Source organism: Lolium rigidum, chromosome 3 (assembly GCF_022539505.1).
Source record: "Lolium rigidum isolate FL_2022 chromosome 3, APGP_CSIRO_Lrig_0.1, whole genome shotgun sequence".
Lineage (NCBI taxonomy): Eukaryota > Viridiplantae > Streptophyta > Magnoliopsida > Poales > Poaceae > Lolium > Lolium rigidum.
In genome coordinates this window covers 361,860,196-361,881,826 of record NC_061510.1, presented here as the reverse complement: position 1 = coordinate 361,881,826, position 21,631 = coordinate 361,860,196, and the positions used below count along the sequence as shown (strand labels likewise).

Genomic DNA, 21,631 nt, shown 5'->3' with positions numbered 1-21,631 from the left:
CCACCTATATAATGGGAGGCCGAGAGGGCAGCCCACCCAGCAACACAGGTGGCGCACCCACCCTAGATGGCAGCCCTCTCACAGGCCCTAACGGCCTCTCTCCTCCCAGCATCCCGCACGCTTAGCGACTCGGGCGGATTTCTCCACCACCACAGCACCACTCCGTCATCTTCATCCCGGATTCAAGAGAGCTACGGCCTCTCTCCTCCAGGCACATCCCGCACGCTTAGCGAAGCTCCGTCGGATTTCTCCACCACCACCGACACCACTCCGTCGTGCTCGTCGGATTCAAGAGGAGCTACTACTTCCGCTGCCCGCCGGAACGGGAGGTGGACGTCGTCTTCATCAACAACCGAACGTGTGACCGAGTACGGAGGTGCTGCCCGTTCGTGGCGCCGTGATCAAGATCTTCTACGCGCTTTTGCAAGCGGCAAGTGAACGTCTACCGCAGCAACAAGAGCCTCATCTTGTAGGCTTTGGAGTCTCTTCAAGGGTGAGACTCGATAATCCCCTCGTTGCTACCGTCTTCTAGATTGCATCTTGGCTTGGATTGCGTGTTCGCGGTAGGAAATTTTTTGTTTTCTATGCAACGTTATCCTTCAAAGATCGTGCAGCTGAGGAACGTGCAGCATGTCCCTGCTATGAACAAGAATCTCGTTAGCGGGTCCCTTCTATACAGAGATGGGTTTAAGGTTGTTTTAGAGTCGAATAAAGTAGTTGTTTCCAAATTTGGACAATTTATTGGTAAAGGCTATGAATGCGGAGGCTTGTTCCGCTTTTCGCTTTCCGGTTTCAGTAATAAGTCTGTGAACCATATTTGTGGCAATGTTAGTAATGATACCAGTGTATGACATTCTCGTTTATGTCACATTAATTTTGGTATAATGTCTCGGGTATCCAGTTTGAGTTTAATTCCGAATTTCACCATTGCCAAAGGTTCTAAGTGCCATAGTTGTGTGCAATCAAAGCAACCTCGGAAGCCTCACAAGGCGGCAGAGGAGAGAAACTTGGCACCTCTAGAACTCATACATTATGATCTATGTGAGATGAATGATGTGTTGACAAAACGTGGAAAGAGATATTTCATGACATTGATTGATGATGCGACTAGATTTTGCTATGTTTATTTGTTGCGAACTAAAGATGAAGCTTTAGACTACTTTAAAATTTATAAGGCCGAAGTTGAAAATCAACTAGAGAGAAAGATCAAGTGTCTTAGGTCGGATCATGGTGGCGAATATTTTCCTAAAATCTTTGATGAATTCTGTGAGGAACGTACGTGGCATTATTCATGAGAGGACACCTCCCTATTCACCCCAATCAAATGGGGTTGCCGAGAGGAAAACCGCACGCTGACTGACTTGGTGAATTCCATGTTAGCCACTGCTGGTTTATCAAAGGCATGGTGGGGGAGGCTTTGTTGACTTCATGTCATGTCCTGAATAGAGTTCCTAACAAGAATAAAGATAAAACCCCTTACGAGGAGTGGTCTAGGAGAAAACTATCACTCTCGTATTTGTGCACATGGGTATGTTTGGCGAAAGTCAATATTCCAATTACTAAGAAACGCAAACTTGGACCAAAGACAGTGGATTGTATCTTTCTAGGTTATGCTCCAAGGAGTGTAGGCTATAGATTTTTAGTAGTTCAATCTGAGGTACCAGATATGCATGTTGATACTATTATGGACTCGATTCTTTCTAATGGAACTTGGGAGCTATCAGAACGACCCCATGGATGCAAGCCTGTGGGATGCAGATGGGTGTTCAAGAAGAACCTAAGACCTGATGGTACTATTGAGAAGTAAAAGGCGCGGCTTGTAGCTAAAGGCTACACAGAGAGAGAAGGCGAAGATTACTTCGACACCTGTTCACCTGTTGCTAGACTTACCACCATTCGAGTACTAGTATCCATGGCTGCCTCCTATGGTCTTATCGTTCATCAAATGGACGTAAAGACAGCTTTTCTTAATGGAGAGTTGGAAGAGGAAATCTATATGGATCAACCTGATAAGTTTGTAGTAAAAGGTGAAGAAAGAAAGGTGTGCAAGTTGCTGAAATCTTTATATGGCCTGAAACAAGTACCTAAGCAATGGCATGAGAAGTTTGACAGAACTTTAACTTCTGTAGGCTTTGTTGTCAATGAGGCTGACAAGTATGTTTAATTACTATCGCCATGGTGGGGGCGAAGGTGTTATACTATGTTTGTATGTGGATGATATTCTGATCTTTGGTACAAACATGAAAGTAATACACGAGGTCAAGTCTTTCTTGTCAAAGAGCTTTGATATGAAAGATCTGGGAGAAGCTGATGTGATTCTGAACATCAAGCTGATTAAGAATGAGAGTGGGATTACTCTAACGCAATCCCATTATGTTGAGAAGATCTTGAGCCGGTTCGGCTATATTGATAGCAAGTCTTCTCCAACACCTTATGATCCCAGTGTGACACTACGCAAGAACCGGAGGATTACCATAGATCAATTGAGATATTCTCAGATCGTTGGCTCACTCATGTACTTAGCGAATGCGACTAGACCCGACATCTCTTTTGCTGTTAGCAAGTTGAGTAGGTTCATGTCAAACCCGGGTACTGATCATTGGCATGCACTTGATAGGGTCATGCGCTACCTATGTGGTACAATGAGTTATGGGATTCACTATTCAGGGCACACAACTGTGCTTGAAGGATATAGTGATTCGAATTGGATCGCAAATGTAGCTGATCTGTACGCCACAAGTGGGTATGTATTTACCTTTGGAGGTGGCGCAGTGTCATGGAGATCTTGCAAGCAAACCATATTGACGAGGTCAACTATGGAAGCAGAGCTTACTGCTTTAGACACAACCACTGTTGAATCAGAATGGTTGCGTGAGCTCTTGATGGACTTGCCTGTGGTTGAAAAGCCTGTTCCGGCAATCCTTTTGAATTGTGACAATCAAACTATAATTGTCAAAGTGAACAATTCTAAGGATAACGCGAAGTCATCAAGACACGTCAAAAGACGTTTGAAGTCTGTCAGGAAATTGCGAAACTCCGGAGTAATAACTGTTACATATATTCAAACGGACAAAAACTCAGCGAGATCCCTTTACAAAGGGACTATCACGTAATGTGATAGAAAGTGCATCAAGGGAGATGGGTTTGAGACCCGTTGATGTTACGCCATAGTGGTAACCCAACCTTTGTGATCGGAGATCTCGTGAATTAGGACCTGGGAAGAACAAACTAGTGGTTTAATTGAGGAGAGTATTATGTAACCCTCTCTATGTGAAGATGCACAACTCTCAATTGCTGTAAGGCAGGTTGGCAACAAGCCTTAATGTGTTTATGTTGGCTATTTTAGCAAAGATGCTGTCCTACAGAGCATGCTTGAAATAACACACCTATATGAGTCCGATTGTTAAACGTTGCAATCTATGCGATTTTGGGTGATCTCTAGTAAACTCATGAAGAGACCACGAAATATGACACATATGCTTCACCCGCGGGGTAGGCTACTGGCAGCCATGTACTGGTCATGACTTTGAGTGAAACCCTGTTCACGCAAAACTTGCAATTCAAGGCTTAGTCCATTGTTCAAGTGTGAATGGATGTAGCTTAAGGTTCTAGGCGGAAGTTCAACTTAACAGTCTCCACTGAAACACTGGTATATAAACAAGCAGCGAGTATTGGTAAATCTCTAAATGGGGATTTGAGATCTGGTGGGGGATTGTTGAAATATTGGGCCCATTTTTTAGTGGCCCAAATTAGATTTCAGTTTTTCCTATAAATTTCAAAGCCCACATAGTGGCACCCTTGTGAGTTTGAGCCCAAGTGGGTGGCAGCTCACTAGGGAGTGGCAAGAGGTGGGAAGTTTAGTCCCACATGGAAAGTTGGGAGGAAGTTAGACCACCTTATAAGGTGGGTTGTTCCACCACTAGTAAGTGAGTGAGAATAGGAGTGCTACACGCGCGCTCCTCCTCCTCGCTCGACTCGACTCGACTCGACTCGACACGTCACGACGCGCGCCGCGCTCGTGGTGAGTGGATTGAGCCTCGAGCCGATACTTTCCTTACTTTTTGCAACACAGGAAAACGAACAGAGTCCTTGACGTACGCGTCACAGTTAGTTGGTTCGGGTCGCTCCCGGACCGTGGGCTATCTGTAACCGACTCGAAACGTGCGCACGACGTGGGCGTGCCCCACGTTGCCTAGGGTTTCCTGAGCCTATATAATCTCTTGTCCGGCTACCGCAGAAACATATTCAATACACGAGTTAGGGTTTCCACCTCTCTCTGCTTGCGCCGTCATCGTAGCCTACTCCATCCCGCGTGCCAACGTGTATCGGCGAACGGGAGAGCGGGTCTCCGGAACCGCTCGTCCTTGCGATCCTGTACGGGAGAGGGCGAATTAGGTTTTTGGGAAGCGCTCTGCGCGACTGCTCAAGCTCTTCATCGCGGGTCGCCTTCCGTCCAAGTCGGGTGGTGCTGCCTACCGTCGTCTACTTCGACCCGTCGTCCCTGTCGTCAACAACGTTGTCATCAACAAGGTTATTGCTGCGACATCATCTGCTACACCTTCACTGCCACCTCCACCAGATCGGTACGTGCGACATATCTCGATCTGTTTAGCGATGGATGCTTTACCGTTTGCGCTACTGCTACTCATGTTGATTAATGCATCTAGTATGTTCGAGTTTCACATGTTAGTAGTTGCTATCATTATGTTTTATATTCTAAAATTAATCTTGGAAACTGTGCCTAATTATCCAACATCATCATCAAACCGAGAGCAGCAGAAGATTTGACCAAAATCGAGCCCAGCCAAAATGGCTTCAGAAAGTTGCTGTTTCTCCCAAGTCGTGAAACGCTGAATGAAGGAGAGCTGATTATCTTCCAGCTAGGTGTGCATAGCACTCCTGTTTGACCTGACAGATGCTGACGAATAACATCAGCAAAAGATTTCCTTCCTACCGAAGTCCATGATTTCTCTTCCTCAATATCCCCCAGACGGAATTCTCTGGAAAAAATTGGACTACCATTACCCCACAACAAGAAGTAACCTCAAACTCTGGACATTTGTAGTGTCCGCGACTGTTAATGAAAAAACCAACTTGTTTGCTGCAAACTGAGAAACGCTAGGTTTTATCAAGTAGGAAGAAAACATTGAAATCATGAGGAATACCAACCAAGCAAACTTGAAGAAGATGGGAAACCATGGCAGCATCTAGAAGATGCTTTGATCGACCAAAAGAAGCAATAAAAAGAACTCATGGTGGCTATGTGACATAGAGAATGCGACATGACAATGAAAACGCTGCCAGATCTGCTTCTGCAGACCAATCCCTGAGCAAAGATCCAAGGTGGTTGCCGGTGGAGGTTCATGGACTTGCCAGATCACATGAGGGTGCACATCAGCCACCAGAACACGATGGTAAGGAAGAGAGATCACCGATCCAGGAGAGATCACCTCTCCCATGGTCAAGTATCAAGCATCGACCAATTGCCCATAAGCATCCAACAGGGCAAGGCGCATGGCTTGCGAACGGAGCTAGAGAAAGCCCGAGTCCAAATCCGCCGAAAGAGCACGCTGAGAGAGGAGAGAGCAAAATTTTACCTGCCACCTAGATGGCGAAGCCCCCGACGCCGCCATTGGGGGTGTGGAGGAGTGGAGGCAGCCAAGGAGGAGGGAGCCAGAGGAGGGCTACCGCCTCATCGGCGATCGTCGCCGACGGAGATGTCAGATATTAGATCACCCATCGCTCATCGTCTTTCTAGCTTTCTTGAAATGCATTTCGAAACTATGCCATTGTGAAGGCAAAAGATGAGACATGGGCTTGCCCCCGGTGGGTTGGGTTCCAACTGAAGGCGCTGGATTACTTGTTGGACCGCGCGGGCACTAAAAAGAAAGAGACCGCCTAGACGTGATTTTTTGCGATGACACCCTCCATCACCTTGTAAAAACCTTTAGAGCATCTCCAGTCGCGTCCCCCAAAGCGTCCCCCAAAGGGATTTGGGGCGCGCCGGACAGAAAATGCGTTCCAGCCGCGTCCCCCAAAGCCCATTTTTGTCCGGCGCGCCCCGATACGGTGTCCGGCGCCCCGAGCCCGTCCCCGTCCCACAGGGACGCACCGGGGACGCCGGACACAACGAAAAGCGAGGCGGGCTCCCACAAGTCGGCGACTATTTGCATAAACCGTTGGTTCGCGCCTCTTTTTCGTCGCTCCTTCCTTCCCGCGCCTCCCACCCCACCGCCGCCGCCGGATTTCCCGGCCGTTTGGGCGTCCGATCTCTCGCCGAGAGTCGGCATCGTTGTCGCGGCTGGGGCTCCCGCCGGTCGTGGCGCCGCCGCCGCGTCGCCAGCGCGTCCCAGAACGCGCCGTCAAATCCGCCCCACCTCCGCGCACAGAAGGTGCTCGACGACTTGCCAGGTAGGCGCGATTGGCCGTTGTTTGTTCCGTCGTCTGCCTCGGCGCAACCATTGATTTTGCTTTAGCCATGGACAGCGACGATGAGATGGTTGCCCTGCTGCTGGAGGACGAGCAAGCCTTCGACGACGACGTGCGGGAGCATTTGCTGATCATCGCGTCCCTCCAGGACATGCTTGACGCTGAGGCGGAGAAGAGGAAGAGGCCGCGCCACGGAGGATCAAGGCCGGGAAGAAGGAAGTCGAAGCCCCGGCAGAGGATGGAGGGGCATGCCATGCTGCACAACGACTACTTCGCCGACGACGCAACACATGCCGACAATTTTCGGCGCCGGTACGGAGATGAGCAAGGGGCTGTTCATGAATATCCTCCACGGCGTTCGAGAGTTCGACCCCTACTTCAAGCTCAAGCTCGACGCCGTAGGCGTCCTCGGGTTCTCGTCGATTCGAAGTGCACCGCCGCCATGAGGATACTTGCATACGGAGCACCTGCCGATACACGGGACGACTACCTTCGCATGAGTGAGTCTACCGCCATTGAGTGCATGTACAAGTTTTGCCGAGCTCGTGGTGGGAAAGTTTGGCAAATACTACTTGAGAGGGCCAACCGAGGAAGAGATCGCAAGGATCATGGCACAAAATGCCGCCGGAGGATTTCCCGGAATGCTTGGAAGCATCGATTGCATGCACTGGGCATGGAAGAACCGCACGTTTGATTGACAAGGTATATACAAAGGTCGTCATGGATATTGCAGTGTGGTGCTTGAAGCTGTGGCAGATTATGACCTGTGGATTTGTCATTCTTTCTTTGGCATGGCGGGATCACACAATGACATCAACGTGTTGCAGCGGTCTTCGGTGTTCAGCAGACTAGTGGAAGGGCATGCTCCACCATGTAACTATGAGATCAATGGCCACCAATATACCAAAGGCTATTATCTAGCCGATGGTATATATCCAAAATGGGCCACTTTTGTCAAAACAATCTCGAATCCATCGAGTCCGAAGAATTCCCACTTTGCTACACGACAGGAGGCTTGCGGGAAGGATGTCGAGCGGGCATTTGGTGTGCTTCAAGCACAATTTGCCATTGTCCGGTACCTGCTCTAAGCTGGTCTCACGACCAAATGTGGGAAGTGATGCAGGCTTGTGTGATCATGCACAACATGATCATCGAGGATGACCGCAAGAATCATGTTAGGTCACATGTTGGTCCCTATGAGTGTCAAGGCCCTCTTGCGGAGGTTGATCATGAGTTGCATGTACATTTTGCTGATTTTCTCGCCATGCACGCAGAGATCCGTGACAGCAATGTGCATGAGCAACTTCAAGCTGATCTCGTTGAGCATTTGTGGAGGATCAAAGGAAATACTGTGGCACCTTGATGTAGCATCTAGCCCTATTTATTATATTTGATTACTTGTTTTATTGTTTGTTGTAATTTAATTTGAAAACAATCCTCGCAAACATTTTTATTCATATGCTACATTTGATAAATGGTTTATGTGTTAAAAAAATTATTTAAATATTTGGGGGCGGCATTTGGGGGACGCGGCTGGGGAGCGACGTCCCCCAAAGATGACACGAACAAAACAAATCTCCGAAACGCTCAATACGGCGCGGTTTGGGGGACGCTTTGGGGAACGCGACCGGAGATGCTCTTAGGGACCTTGAGTGGAGATGCTCCAGGAGCGAAAGTAATTGTATTTCGTAGCCGCAACTGGCTCTCTGGTCCCCGATCATACCTCCCGTGGTAGCTGCTCCATGGTCGTGCAATGGACATGGGCTTCCGTTCGATTCTTGTTTGGATTGTAGTTCCCTCAGTTAGCTTTAACGGTCGGATCCATATTATTCTACGTATATAATATTAGCATTTGTTTACAGTTTTCTTGAGATACCATGTTTGTTTCAGGCTCACGTGGCGTTGTTGAGCCCACCAGGCTGGCCCGCCCTGGATCCTGTGGTCGAACCGGACCAGCGCGCAGAGCCGCAGAGGCAGAGGCCTGACCTGCCTCGTTTGCACACCTCCACAACCGCGCACTCACGGCGTCCTACTCCCGCACACACACCCGACCCTTGTGCCGCCGCCAACTGCCGCCGCCGACTGGGAGTCTGGGACCAAAGGCCATCGGTCGATTCGGACAGCAAGAAGCTGCAGCCTCTGCTACTGCACGGGCCGACGCGGCGGCGGCTACTGCGGCGATGGCGGCGGCGGCGGCGGCGGCGGCTGCTGCTACTGAGCAGGGCGGCGCCATGGAGTGGAGCTACGGCGACCAAGGAATACGGTACCCCCCCCCCCCCCACCCCACCCCGCGCTGTACGAAGGGATTTTAGGTTTGGTGTTGGCGGGAATCAAATTTAGCTGTGGGGTCCTGGGTAGTTAATGTGCGCGGTGCGCCCGTGTCTGAAGAAATCAGCCTAGTCAAGGAAACAAACAGGGCATCAAGTACGGAGCAGCAGCTAAATTACTTTAAAGTTGAGATTTTTTTTTGGACCGGGTTTAACGTTGAGATTGCTTCTTTTTTGAGATGCGTATGGAAATAGCTTTTTTTAAGTCTGCTTATATGGAGATAGCTTCACCATAATAATTTGTTAAGTAACAATTAATTAAGCCAATTCTTTAGTTTTCGGCCATATACTACTAACTGTACAAAGAACTGAACGTCGCTACTAATTTGAATTACCCATCCCATCCTATTACCTACATACTAAATAATCAAGCGGCATTGTGACTTCCATCTAGGAGACAATTGAAAAGAGAGGTTAAATATACTAAATGACATGGAGCATCCTTCTGTGCTAGTTTGCATTCTCATACTAAATAATTGCATGTGCTGCTTGTGGCTGCATGCCAAATTGACAATGTCTACTCCAAACTCATACTGTCATACACTTCATTGGGTTTAGATAGGTGAGCTTCATCGCCAGAAACTAACTTTAAAAGGTATATTTATACAAGAAGGAAATATCTTTTTTAAACAGATGCAACCTGAAACACCGTCAAACGAGTGATATATTGCTTCCCTCAACTTGAACTGCTGGAGCTCATAATCTCATCCAGCATATCGTTTCCTTTAGGTTATATATGCATGCACATAATTTAACCAGGCTTTCTAAGTTATCCTCTAATGCTATCAGTTATTACAATTTTTTCTTGAAAGTTATAGGTAAACCTTGCTCTTACATATGGTTGCTTCGCTTGCAGTGCTGATGATGAACGTTGGGAAGTGTCTTTACATTCCAAAGGCAAAGAGGTTGTGCGGAGGATAATGGGGCATTCAGATTTTACTTATCCAAGGATTGTTTGCATGCTTTCTGCCGCTGGTTACAAGAACTCAGCTTATGTTTATTATGCCAAAGATGAAGAAAGTGGTGTAGCAGGCTTAGAGCACCTCAACAACAATGAAAAAGTGGGAGCCATGGTGAATAAATACCATAGCACCAAGAAGCTTAATCTCTATATAATGGAAAGTTCTTCACCTCCAGCTGCTCATAAGGAGGCAATGGAAGAAGACCGTGACGTGGCAGAAAGCGCAGTGGAAAAAGCTTCAAAGTGCGGTCTGGCTGCTGCGGTACTTGATTTCTTACATTCTATTTTAGTTTTAGCATTCCTCTACAATTCATTGACAAAAGGTATGTTTTTTTTTTCCCTCAGGGATCTGACATTGATACAGCAGCAACTGATGTTCCTCATCCACAAGATGCTCAAGCATCTGTTGTTCCTGTTCTTCACTCTCTTGTACGTCTGTATTCTTCTATCCCGCTTGGATTTTTAAATTTCATTATGTAGATTATGACTTGAGGCTGGTGTGAATGCTTTTTTTAGAGGGGAATGGTTCATCGGTACGAATAATTTGATTCTGTTTTCTTGGCTTTTCGTATTTATGTTTCAGTTCCGCTCTTTTGCACAAGCAACACATATATTTGTTCTTAGATTGGAAAGCAATGTTGTAACTGCTGATAATCTCAATGGTTACTAAACAAACCGCTTACAGAGGGAATACATTAGGCATTATTAGACTTGTATCATTGTTCTAGAACCAATGAGGTTTCATACCACGTTTGTTTTGTTGCAAACTGCCCCTTTTACACCATAAATTTTCCGAAGCACTTAGCACACCCCAAGAGCATGGGATGTTGTTCGATTTATAGGGTGCTGAATTCATCCAAGATATAGGGATCGCGGAAAGGGGTTGTTTTGTTTACTTGGATTCCATATAAATTGTGATAACTAAAGCTCTGAGATTTTAACTAACATTGCAGTTGGAGATAAAAAATAATAATCAACTTCATAATTGATATGACATTGCAGCTGCAAACTGGAACAAAGCGCAGTCTGGCTGGTATGGAGCAGCAAGCTAAAAAAAAAACAAAGGTGGGGGGATCTTCTTCATCTGGAGCTGATCAATCCTCTGCCGTGGTACCTGATTTTACCTGATTTGTTGCATGCTGTTTTAGTTAATATATTCCTCCACAATTGATTGACAAAAAAATATTTTTTCTCAGGAATCTCACATGGATACAGCAGCCACTGATGTTCCTCATTCACAAGATGCTCAAGCAGCTGCTGTCCTCCCTCCTCGAAATGCTCAAGCAGATAATATTCCTGCTCTTAACACTCCTGTATGTCTGATCTTATATCCCACTTAGATTTGAATTTTTGTATTGAAATTATAAAATTTAGGCTGGTGTGAATGCTTTTTCTAGAGGGGGAGGGATCATTGGTACGAATAATTTGACTGCATTTTCTTGCTCAGCTAGATTCTTAATTCTATTTGGTATCACATCTTAGTGCTGGTGTTTTTTCTTGTTATCAATTGGGCTATCCTCCATTATGTTGTTGTTATTTTATCTCATATAGTGATATCTTTTTTTTTCTTGTTTAGCTTGCACCTCGGGATAGCGAATATAATGCATTGCTTCTAAAAGTGAAGCCTTCTGTTGTGACAGTTTCTGTTTCGTCTGTCGCTGGTATAGAGCGCGCGAAGTATGGCACAGGCTTCATTCTGTTCTCTGAGACTTCTTATGCTCTGGTTTTTACTTCCATTCATTTTGATGAAGACGATGGAGATGAATACAGGATTTTGGTCCATATGGAAGAAAACAATCAGGGTGTCAGGGCTGATCTTTTTCTTCGAGATAAGGAGGAGAAAAAATTCCATATCTTGTTTGTCCCGACTGAGAAAAAGCATGCAGCGCTGAGTTTTCGGGAGGAGGATATTCCTGTGCACTTCGAGAAAGTGATTACAGTTGGTGCTACAGCTGGTACAAAGTTGCGTTATGGCCCAGTAGTCGAAGCATTTTTGGGGAAACTGGATATATATGGGGGGAGAGTGCTAACTTGTAGCTGTTCAGCCCTTACCCTTGACTATAAAGATGTGGAAGGATCGGAGAAGTACTTCGAGGTGAGATGCCTTGCACGGGATGACATTATTGACATGAAGGACATTGATCTGGCTATGCATCCATCATTAAGGATAGAGTCGGCTCCGGTGTTTACTATGAGTGGCAAAGTTGTGGGTTTCATCCACTCAGCTGGCACTGAAGTGGATCTCAAGAATGGCTATTTGTGCAAATCCATCATCAAGTCTATTAGAACAATGTATTCTAGTGATACTAGCACTGACTGGAAGGTCAGTGAATTCAGCCAACTTTGTTTTTCCTATAGATATGTGTCAATTGTTGCTGATACATGAGTTGTGATATTTGTAGGTGGAACTTGAGGCAATGGGGCGCAATGAGTATGAAAAGAGGTGCTGTAATGCACCTGTCGAGGAATAGCTGCACAATTCCATCACTTTTTTGGCCGGTATGTTCCAACCATCGATCTCCATATCGTTCTAGACAAGCATTGCATGATCAGTGTTTATTCACTGGGCACCTGATTAGTAGAGACTTATTCGGTGTTGATTTGGAAGTCATTGTGTTAGTTATTTGATATTGTTCGAGTTTTTCTTATTTATGATCTCCTTGTTAAGTAGCCAGATCATATTTGATCAAATTAGTGGTAATCAAATCTCTAGATTGACCATTCGAAAACAAAATAGTGATCAACGTATGGAATGCAAAAGATGTTCAGTTGTGTTTTTCTTAGGCTAATGCGCAATGGAAAATTTAATCAACGGATATTTTATAATGCATTCATTGGTATCCCCCATGCTTGCGCAGAAATTGGTGTGCATAATATATTTCTCAGCGTCTGATGGAATTCCTAGATTTTCTTGTTTTTGCCTTCAAACCTTTACTGGGTGTTCCAGCCTTATGAAGGTTTAACATCAGGTTGTTCTAATGCACACAGGCAATTCGAACAGCTTCTGCAGTGTGGGTGGAGGGCAGCCATCAAAGAAGAGCCGGAAGAAGGTATAGCAAGATTACTTCAGCTATGCTTTAAGTTTTCCTTAGAAAGTTATGATGTTCTTCTCACGTCAAATTAGGATACTCACACAGTCACACTTACCAAGTACACATCACAAGAAGGGTAACTATCTGGCAAAGCAGTATATATGGATTCCCAAGACTTGCTGCCTTGCATTCTTTCCCCACTTTTTTTTTTGTGTATCCTCATCTAAACCAGTTCTTGTAAGAGAAAGGAATGCATGTGTATATACGGTTTTGTTTTGTTAAACTGTTCTATGGCTCAACCAGACGAATGTACCCGTGGTACTTGACCAATGTCTATTCGCATCCGAATTTGAGAAACATGTGCTGGGTCTCTTCCTCTCATCCTCTATGTTGGACAATTAATGCTAGATTGCTAGTGTCGCATACGATTGGTAGTTTTTTATGTCAGCTAGGTCCATATCGCCAAGATGATTACTCGCTGTCCAAGCTTTGAAATGTTGCCTAGTGCTAATACATAGTCGAATGTGTATCGAGGCGGGATGTGTTCATGTCTAAAATCACAATGACCCAATTAAAATGCAGTATGAAGTAATTTATTCATCTGTCCTTCAGTTTCTTACATTGTATAGGAGACAGTGTACCTATGTAGCCCAAGCACCCCCACACAACTAATCAATGGAATTTCAGATAATTTGACAACTGATCTACCCTTATATATCACAGGCTACTGTCATGGATGATCGGTGCAAAAGTGGCACTCGGCGAAAGCTAATGCAAAATGTATGTGGTGATCAGCTGCCGGGCTACACATGTGCAGCTCCTTTATCTTGAAGATTCAGAATAAGCTGTTTACAGTTCGTACTGAGAGAGCCTGCACACACTGCCCAACTGTTTTCCTGCGTACTAGTGCCCAATTGCAGACTATGATTTATCCATGTGATTGTAAGTTTGTACTGAGGGAGGCTGTACACTGCCCAACTAGGCTGTTCACAATTTGTACTAAGAGAAAACTTTTCACAGTTTGTAGTTAGAGAACCTGTTCACCGTTTGTACTGAGAAAATACTGTTCAAATTTTGTACTACCTCTGTCCATAAATAGATGTCAAAAATTTGTCTAAATTTAAATGTATCTAGTCATGATTTAGTGTATAGATACATCTGAATTTGAATAAATCTTTGGCATCTATTTATGGACGGAGGGAGTACTGAGAGAGTGAGAGACGCTGCACTAGTTTGATAGCGCTAGTGAATGTTGGTGCGTGTAGGTTTAAACTAGTAGCTCATGAATGAGCTCATTATGGAGGCACAAGAGGCATCCCGTTTGATTAAAACGGGCGTATACGTGGTCAGCTGGTGAACATGGCCACTTATAGCCCGATCTGCGTCTGCTTAATTAATCAGATTTGCTAACAAACAGCCGACTGATTTCAATTCGCCAGCACTTGAATCTTTGTCCGTCCGTGTCAGCACGGAGATTTGTGTTGTCAGCGTTGGCTGTTTAAACGAGCGGCCTTGTCGTTTGGTTTTGTGTACGGCCTTTTTGGTACAATATCCGGGTTATTTTTTGGTGCCCGTCTTTTTCCTCCATTTCCAGTTGGTGGGGATTTCCGCTTTCTCCTAGCACTTATTCAGAGTTCACAACGGTAAAGTAAAACTGCATGGAGCCATCTTTCTTGATGATTACAGCCACAAGGATCAATACATTTTGGAATTGTATTGACAAGTTCCACAAGGAGTAGCGAAGAGGTGGGGAGGGACGAGCGGCGAAATTGCCGGCCGAACCTTTCGTCGACATCGTGCTAACATCTCTAGTTGGGTCCCCAAAGTGTCCCTTAAAAAGACGTTGGATTAATCGAATAGGGATGTCGCCGCCTTATGCCGTATTTGGGGCGCATTTGTTCCCAGCCGCGTCCTCTAAAACCACCTATAAACATAAACTAGCAGGGATGGGGCGCATTTGTTCCCAGCCGCGTCCTCTAAAACCACCTATAAACATAAACTAGCAGGGAATGGCACAGCATCACGCCGCGCCCTCAGGGCAAAGAATGAAGGATATTTCATTATTTCGTCCTATCATGTACCAATGAGGGGAGTCCGATCAGGAAGTGTGCTCATACGGGAAAACATCATGATACTGAGACTGTTAAGAGATCTTATTACAGCAACAGAACACAGACTCTGTTTGACACACATACAGGAGTTATGACACACAACACATAGACTACTACACTAGGATAATGTTGTCCATGTATTTGCCCAGGGAATTGATGGATTGAATGTCTGTTTCTTTCCATGCCGATGGTTCGCCTTGTTCGTCACTGGATTATGCTGCATACCAGTCATGGTCTTCTTCTCTGCGACCGTATCTTTCTTTGTTGACAAAAAAAAATGCAAGCGTTATGCACAAAGACCTCTGTAGACAAAAGTAAAAAATAGTTGATATAGTTTGACCTGATCTGTTTTCATCCAACTAATATATTAACAAACACCCAAGCAGGCCACACATACGACTTCAACACAGCTTCCTGGAAAACAAACCATTGTGTTTTTAGAATGGATGATATCTGGAAGGCAAGACCATAAGAGGTCTGGGAATTTCCAAGGCACCAGCGTTCATCAACTTCTTAAGAATCATTGTTCAGTGCCCCTTCCAGCTTGCATGCCCCAAACATTGAGTGCTTAATTGGTACCTCGTATTCATGCATAAGCTTTGTCAACATATGAAAAATAGAGAATTTTATGCACGACTTAGCCAATCCTGCACAACCAGGGGAGTTGGTGGTCGGAGGAAGCAAAACACTTCACAAGTTGGGGCATGATGTTAAGTTTTACGCGATATAACAAAAAAAAAAAGATGCCTAACTAATATTTGTGCTTGTGTATTCCCTAAAGACCGTTTCTTGTGAAGCCAGTAATCCCAACGTTGTTAGCATTCTAGTACTTCCAGCCAGGCAACAACCGATGCTAAATTTATAAGCCTTCCTCGAATTCGAATGTAAATATTACTACCATGAGTGAAAAAATTTATATAACTATACTAAGCAGAGCTCCTTTCTATGGCAGAGGAAGACAAAAATATAATCCAAAATAAAGTATACAAATACTTCCCCGTGTGTTTTCTTTCCGGAATCAATGACCCATACCTATGCTTATGTAGTGCCAATCCGAAAATGACTCCTACCAATTTTATCTTTTAGCTCAATGTAATTTAGAGAATACATTGCAACAATGCTTTAAGCTCTTGGTGCTTCTGATAGGACATTATCTATTTGATCAACATCAGGACTTGGAACTAAAGCAAGAAATTAAGAAATTTACTGATTAAACACGATTGAGAGATATAAACCCGTCATACTTCTCAACCCTCCTATGACGTTAAGGAAACTGAGGAGCTCGCCTTCCCGAGGTGACCCAGCCCGCCCCGTGCTTCTTTTGCGGAGTCCTGCGATGGCCTCCCCGGGGATTTCTCCAGCTCAGGCCAAAAAATCTCACAATTTCAAGAGGCACTAACTCGCCTAAATGGGCAGACGCTCGATTCGCCTCGCCAGGCTGATGGTGGCACGGTCGCAGATGATCTCAACCGCCCTGGGAAGGTACATGGGAGTATTATCCTATACTTCCACAAAATAATAAATTGCATCAACTCGGAAATGTGCTATCTTCAATTTTACAATAGGTATACTGCAGAATCTCCTCTCGTGATCATGCAATTTCTATCTTCTTTTCATTTTTATTCTCTGAAGATCTATGTAGATCTTCCAGTGACGATCCTTTGTTTCCAACTGAGGAAACATACATCCAATTGCTACCGTAAAAAGAGTAAGGTCTAGCAATATGCATGTCATGTTCTACAGTAGCTTAACAGACATTGGTCTATCATCTTAGTTCAAAGACGATATATAGAGCCACACAAATTTAGAGAAAAGCAACAATAAACTTACCATAGTTCAGTTTCGCCCAGTTCATACCAGAAACCTCATTTTCATTAGAATATTAGATGAAAATTTGTAGACCAGACCACCTTCCAGAAAGTATGTGCTAAGGGGCATTATCTGCGTCCTATTTTCCTTCCTTTTCCAAAACATACAGATAACAGTGGGTATGGTTGAAAAGTAATAATACGATTGGCTGATATCAGTAGTTGCCATTATAATGTACAGTAGGTAATTCATCTTAGCACAAAGTAAATGGCAGTGCTGAAAGTTCGTTGATGCATTCATCTTAACACAAAGCTGTGAAATTGACTGTTGAACTGCAATTTTTTGCGAGCAGTAAAGCTTATAACACACAGCGGGAAGAAATGGATTTACCCAGGTAGTACCATAAAACTCGTTGACCCACTTCCCCTCCTGCCCACCAGGAGTGCTGCTCCGAGCTCTCCCCTGTCCGAGCTCCCCATGGCCGGTGAGTTCTATTTTTATTAAATTTAAAATCATTTGCCTATATATATGCTACAAATGGGTTCGTTTGTATTTATTTATTCATTTTTGAATCATCTCGTGTTTAGGAAATCAATAAGTTCTTGATATATTCTCAAGTTTATGACACCCTTTTAAGGCCTATACATTCTAATGTTTATGTCATTATTCATACCGAACTTTTGCATTTTCCATCATCCTCAAGTCAACAACTGGGAAACTAAGAGCACGATGCTATTGCTGCCATTGGTGATCTCAGAGGATAGATACACGTTATGGGGAGATATATGCATAAGACGTCGAACTTATTCACGAAAATTTTGGCAAACATAGTAGTTAAATAATTTAGCGTCATTATAGTTCCCCAGCAGTATTACAAAGCAGAGTACTACCTGGCTCTATTGCCTCACACAAAGAATGTATGCCTTGTGCCAGGACGCTTCTACACCTCCGAGGATGGCAAGGACAAAGGTGCCGCTGAAGCTGAAACCGAAGGGGGCGGCGCTACCGATGGAGCTTAGCAAGTTGAAGGAGAAGACTCCTACGTTGCTTCTTATACAGCTTATATTTGCTACTAATGTCGTTGTTGCTATGTAGTTTGGCAACGAATGGCTGAGGCCATGTAGTGAAGCTAGTGCTACTGGTAGATGTTAAGTTTTTTGGTCTTTTGGGTGTAAAGGACTCATGGCTGTTAACGCCCTGTTGTTATTAGTTAGCTGCTAGTGATGAGCTGGTAAGAAGCTAGTGCTGCTAGCATACGGATCTGTTTCTAAGCACTTATGGATGGTTGTATGTAAACCCTGAAGATATATATATATATATATATATATATATATATATATATATATATATATATATATATATATGTGTTGAATTTATGAATGAAAATGAAATCAGATTGTTAAAAGATTTGAATGAAATAGAATATATATTTCCTGGACACCAATGTATACCAGAAATACATTCTGTTTCCTAAATATAAAATTATTACCAACTAAACATAAAATTATTAACAACATTTCAAGTAAAATGCTAGAAAATGCTTTGATTATAAAAGTTATTCAAGAGGTATCGACAGAGAGCTGCAATAAGTTCTGACAACATTGTATATGGAAAATACAAATAGGTGTCTATATGTGAAATTGAATCATAAAAGGCATAAATAGGCATTTAGCAATGAAATCATTGGCATCACCCTAAAAATTAAATATATCTCCAATATCCCAGGTATCAGCTACAGTGTATCTGGACTGTGCATATTGTCATATGACCAAAAGAGGGGCAGGTGGAGACACAAAATGATGGAGCAATGTAATGTTGGGCTTCTGCAGTTTGGACCGAAGAGGCACTACTATATTAACTTTGAATTTTCCTTGGAAAGAACGATACACCTATGAAAGATTTAGTGACAACTAAAACGAAAAATGCAAGTATAAAATAATGTATTGATAGTACTTCCCAGTTATAAACAATAGACCATCCTACAAATCTATCTAGATCATGACATGCCATTACGATGTGGATATTTCTATTTATACATCAGGGAATTATATATAAAAAAGCAAACCAGGTTGAGTCACAAACTCACAATAGGAATCCTTTTAGTCAGATATGGCATGATCATCCATGAAAAGAAGGGTCCAGGCTACAATTCTTTTTTGTGGAATACTCAATTAGACCTACCGAGAGTAACTCTTCAGAAATCAATAAAATCTACATGCAGATAGTCAGAGAAATGGGCACCATCTACATTTTAAAAGATCACCAGTCTGACTTAATTACGATGGTATACCTGCTCAGATTAAAAACCCTCCAGTATGTGCAGTCAATGAAGGAGTTCCAGAACATACTTTCACCATGGATGTCGTAATCACTGAGTAATCAATTTCTCAAACATATAGTTATGCCCAGATCCAATCCAATGTTCTGAAAACATAATAACTCAGTCCGGGCATAATATTTTACTTGATCTGAATAATTCATTCAGTCTAGTGCAAGGATGAGGCAAGGCTGCATTGCGCACTGAACTTACCGGGGGGCATGGAGGAGAGGGTGCCAGTGTCAGTGAAGTCACAAGTGGGGGTGGAGGGTTGAGGGGTGCTTCCATCTCCATGAACCTTGAGCGTGAGACTGTAAATCATTGAGGGAAACCTTGAGCAAAGTATACTGAAAAGTTGAGCAAAGAAAGAGAGTAATTTTAAGATAAAAATCATGGCACATAATATGAACAGGAAAAGTAAGCTATAAATTTGCCTTAACATGAGGAGCCGTTTGGAACTCAGGTAGCACAATCATCTAAAGGCAACTAATCTAGAAAATAACTGGAGTATAGATAACATGGACACTCGATTGTACACTTGGTGCTCACCTTAGTCTGATCTGATGTCACATGGAGCCTCCCATACAACTGGCATTAACCGGACATGGTAAATCGGAGAAGTCATTCAGACCTCAAGGCAAGGATCCCCAGAGGTAAATCCCAGGCCAAGCCCGGCGAGCTGGTGGTTCTGGCACCGCTGCCGTTCTTGTTTCTGACACCGCCTCCTCTGCTGCCGTTCTTGTTTCTGACACCGCCTCCTCTGCTGGACACAACGGTCAGAGCATTGCTTTTATCAGCAAGCACGCCATCAGGCCCCAACCTATCAGCAGGCCAAAAACTGAATCACCAAAAACATCAACCCAACGAATCAACCCCAAATCACAACAACAAATCCACCCTAGAGGCAATCCCCACAGATCTATGGAGGAATTGGAAATTCGAACATGGCAAGAGAAAAGAATCGCACCTGCTGAAAGAATAACGGCGAGGAAAGCTGCTGTGAAGCAGCAAGGGTGTTCATCTCACGACCTATGATGAGCTTGGATGGGCCATCGTGGTTGGCAACGTTTCCGCACTGGCTGCTCCCGCGGAGTCGAGAACGCGCCGGCGGAGATCGAGGTTGGGGTCGTCGTGTGCGCCCGCCTGCGCACCATCACTGTCGGGATCGTTCTGGCGCCCAGATGGCGCGGCTGCCGCTCGCCATGGAGTCGAATAAACGCTGGCGGAAGAGGTCGAGGTCGTTGTGTGCGCCCGAGTGCGCACCATCACGGATGGGAACGTGCAGGCGCTGTGCCAGCGACCAAGCCCAGGGCGGGGCTAGGGTTTCGTGGGCGCGCGTAGTTTCGTGGCCGAGCACCGCGGTGGCGTGGAAATGGAGGAGCAGGCGCCGTGCGGCGGTGCTGGACGTGGCGGAGGGGAATGGATGTGGCTAATGGATGGGGAAACAGACAGAGCGGATGAGAGAGAAGATAGGGAGGCAAATTGGCTTGTCAGCTCGTAGCCCGAGTGGACACACCTTTGACCACATATATATATCAACCCTATAGCCACACGCAAAGATACCAAATGCATCCCAGAGCCGAACCAGCACCAAGAAAGAGGAAAGAAGTGCATACGATGTTTCCAAGCAAATGAATTTGCGGCCCTCCTAAAAACTCAGGGGGGCACCCAAAGTGCACACTAAAAGATCCATGAAAATTAAACCATCCAAAGCACACACGTGTTACCACCATGTTAATTTCCAACCTCTCTTAAAATTCTAACAAAAAAGATGTTTGTTGCCAAATAGTATAGTAGTTATTCAAATCTATATCTATATCTATACCTAATAATAAACGGAATTGCTAGAAATCAGGCGCCTGAGATTTATTAAATCTCAGTCACCTCATCCTCCATTAGATTAAGTACATGAAGATTTGTGCAAACTTCCTATTTTACCGTCATACATTTTCTACATGGGCTGCACGCTGACATTTTTGGCCATGGGCTACCGCAACTATGCGCTGTTGCTTTTGTCATGTGCTCCTTTCCTCTGCTTCTTTACCATGCATCTGTACTGTGTAATTTAGCATATATTTTTTCTTTTCTTTTTATGTGCTTTGATGTTGTTCTTTTTCTTTTAAAGCGAAACATGTGTTGTAGCTAAGAAAAAAATCCGGACTATTGAATTACGTAATTATTCGAGATTTTTTCGAGAGATTTTTTCAAGTTGCATGTGGGTCGTAACTGTGATTTCTCCAAGTTGCATGTGGGTCATAATTAAGATTTTTCCGAGTTGCAGAGTTTTTTTCAGTTGCATATAGGTCGCAACAGTTACATGTGGCTCGCAACTAAGATTTTTCACTTTGCGTTGGGGTTGTAACTGAGATTTTCCAGCTACACAGGGTGTAACAGATATTTTTGCAGTTGCATGTGGGTTGTAACTGAGATTTTTTTTGTTGCAAGAGTGTAATGGATATTTTTTTCTAGTTGCATCGCAATTGAGATTTTCTTAGTTGCATGTGGGTCGCAATTGGGAATTTTTCGGTTGCATGTGGGTCGCAACTGAGATTTTCTTGTTGCAAAGAGTGTAGTGGATTTTTTTTCTGTTGCATGTGGGGCGCAATTGAGATTTTTTAGTTGCATGTGGGTCGTAACTGGGATTT

The 21,631-nt window shown here is 44.3% G+C and overlaps 1 long non-coding RNA gene across 2 annotated transcripts; it reads right to left on the bottom strand.

Moving 5' to 3' along the window:
- Positions 1–15,917: 15,917 nt before the first annotated feature.
- LOC124704159 lies at positions 15,918–19,708 on the bottom strand. 2 transcript variants are annotated; one of them, XR_007003482.1, is made up of 4 exons: positions 19,536–19,708; positions 19,200–19,333; positions 18,960–19,093; positions 15,918–16,724 (listed from the first exon to the last, which is right to left on the bottom strand). It is a non-coding gene; the product is annotated as an uncharacterized LOC124704159 (long non-coding RNA). The 2 variants fall into 2 exon arrangements; XR_007003481.1 differs by having other exon boundaries at positions 19,200–19,297.
- Positions 19,709–21,631: the final 1,923 nt, after the last annotated feature.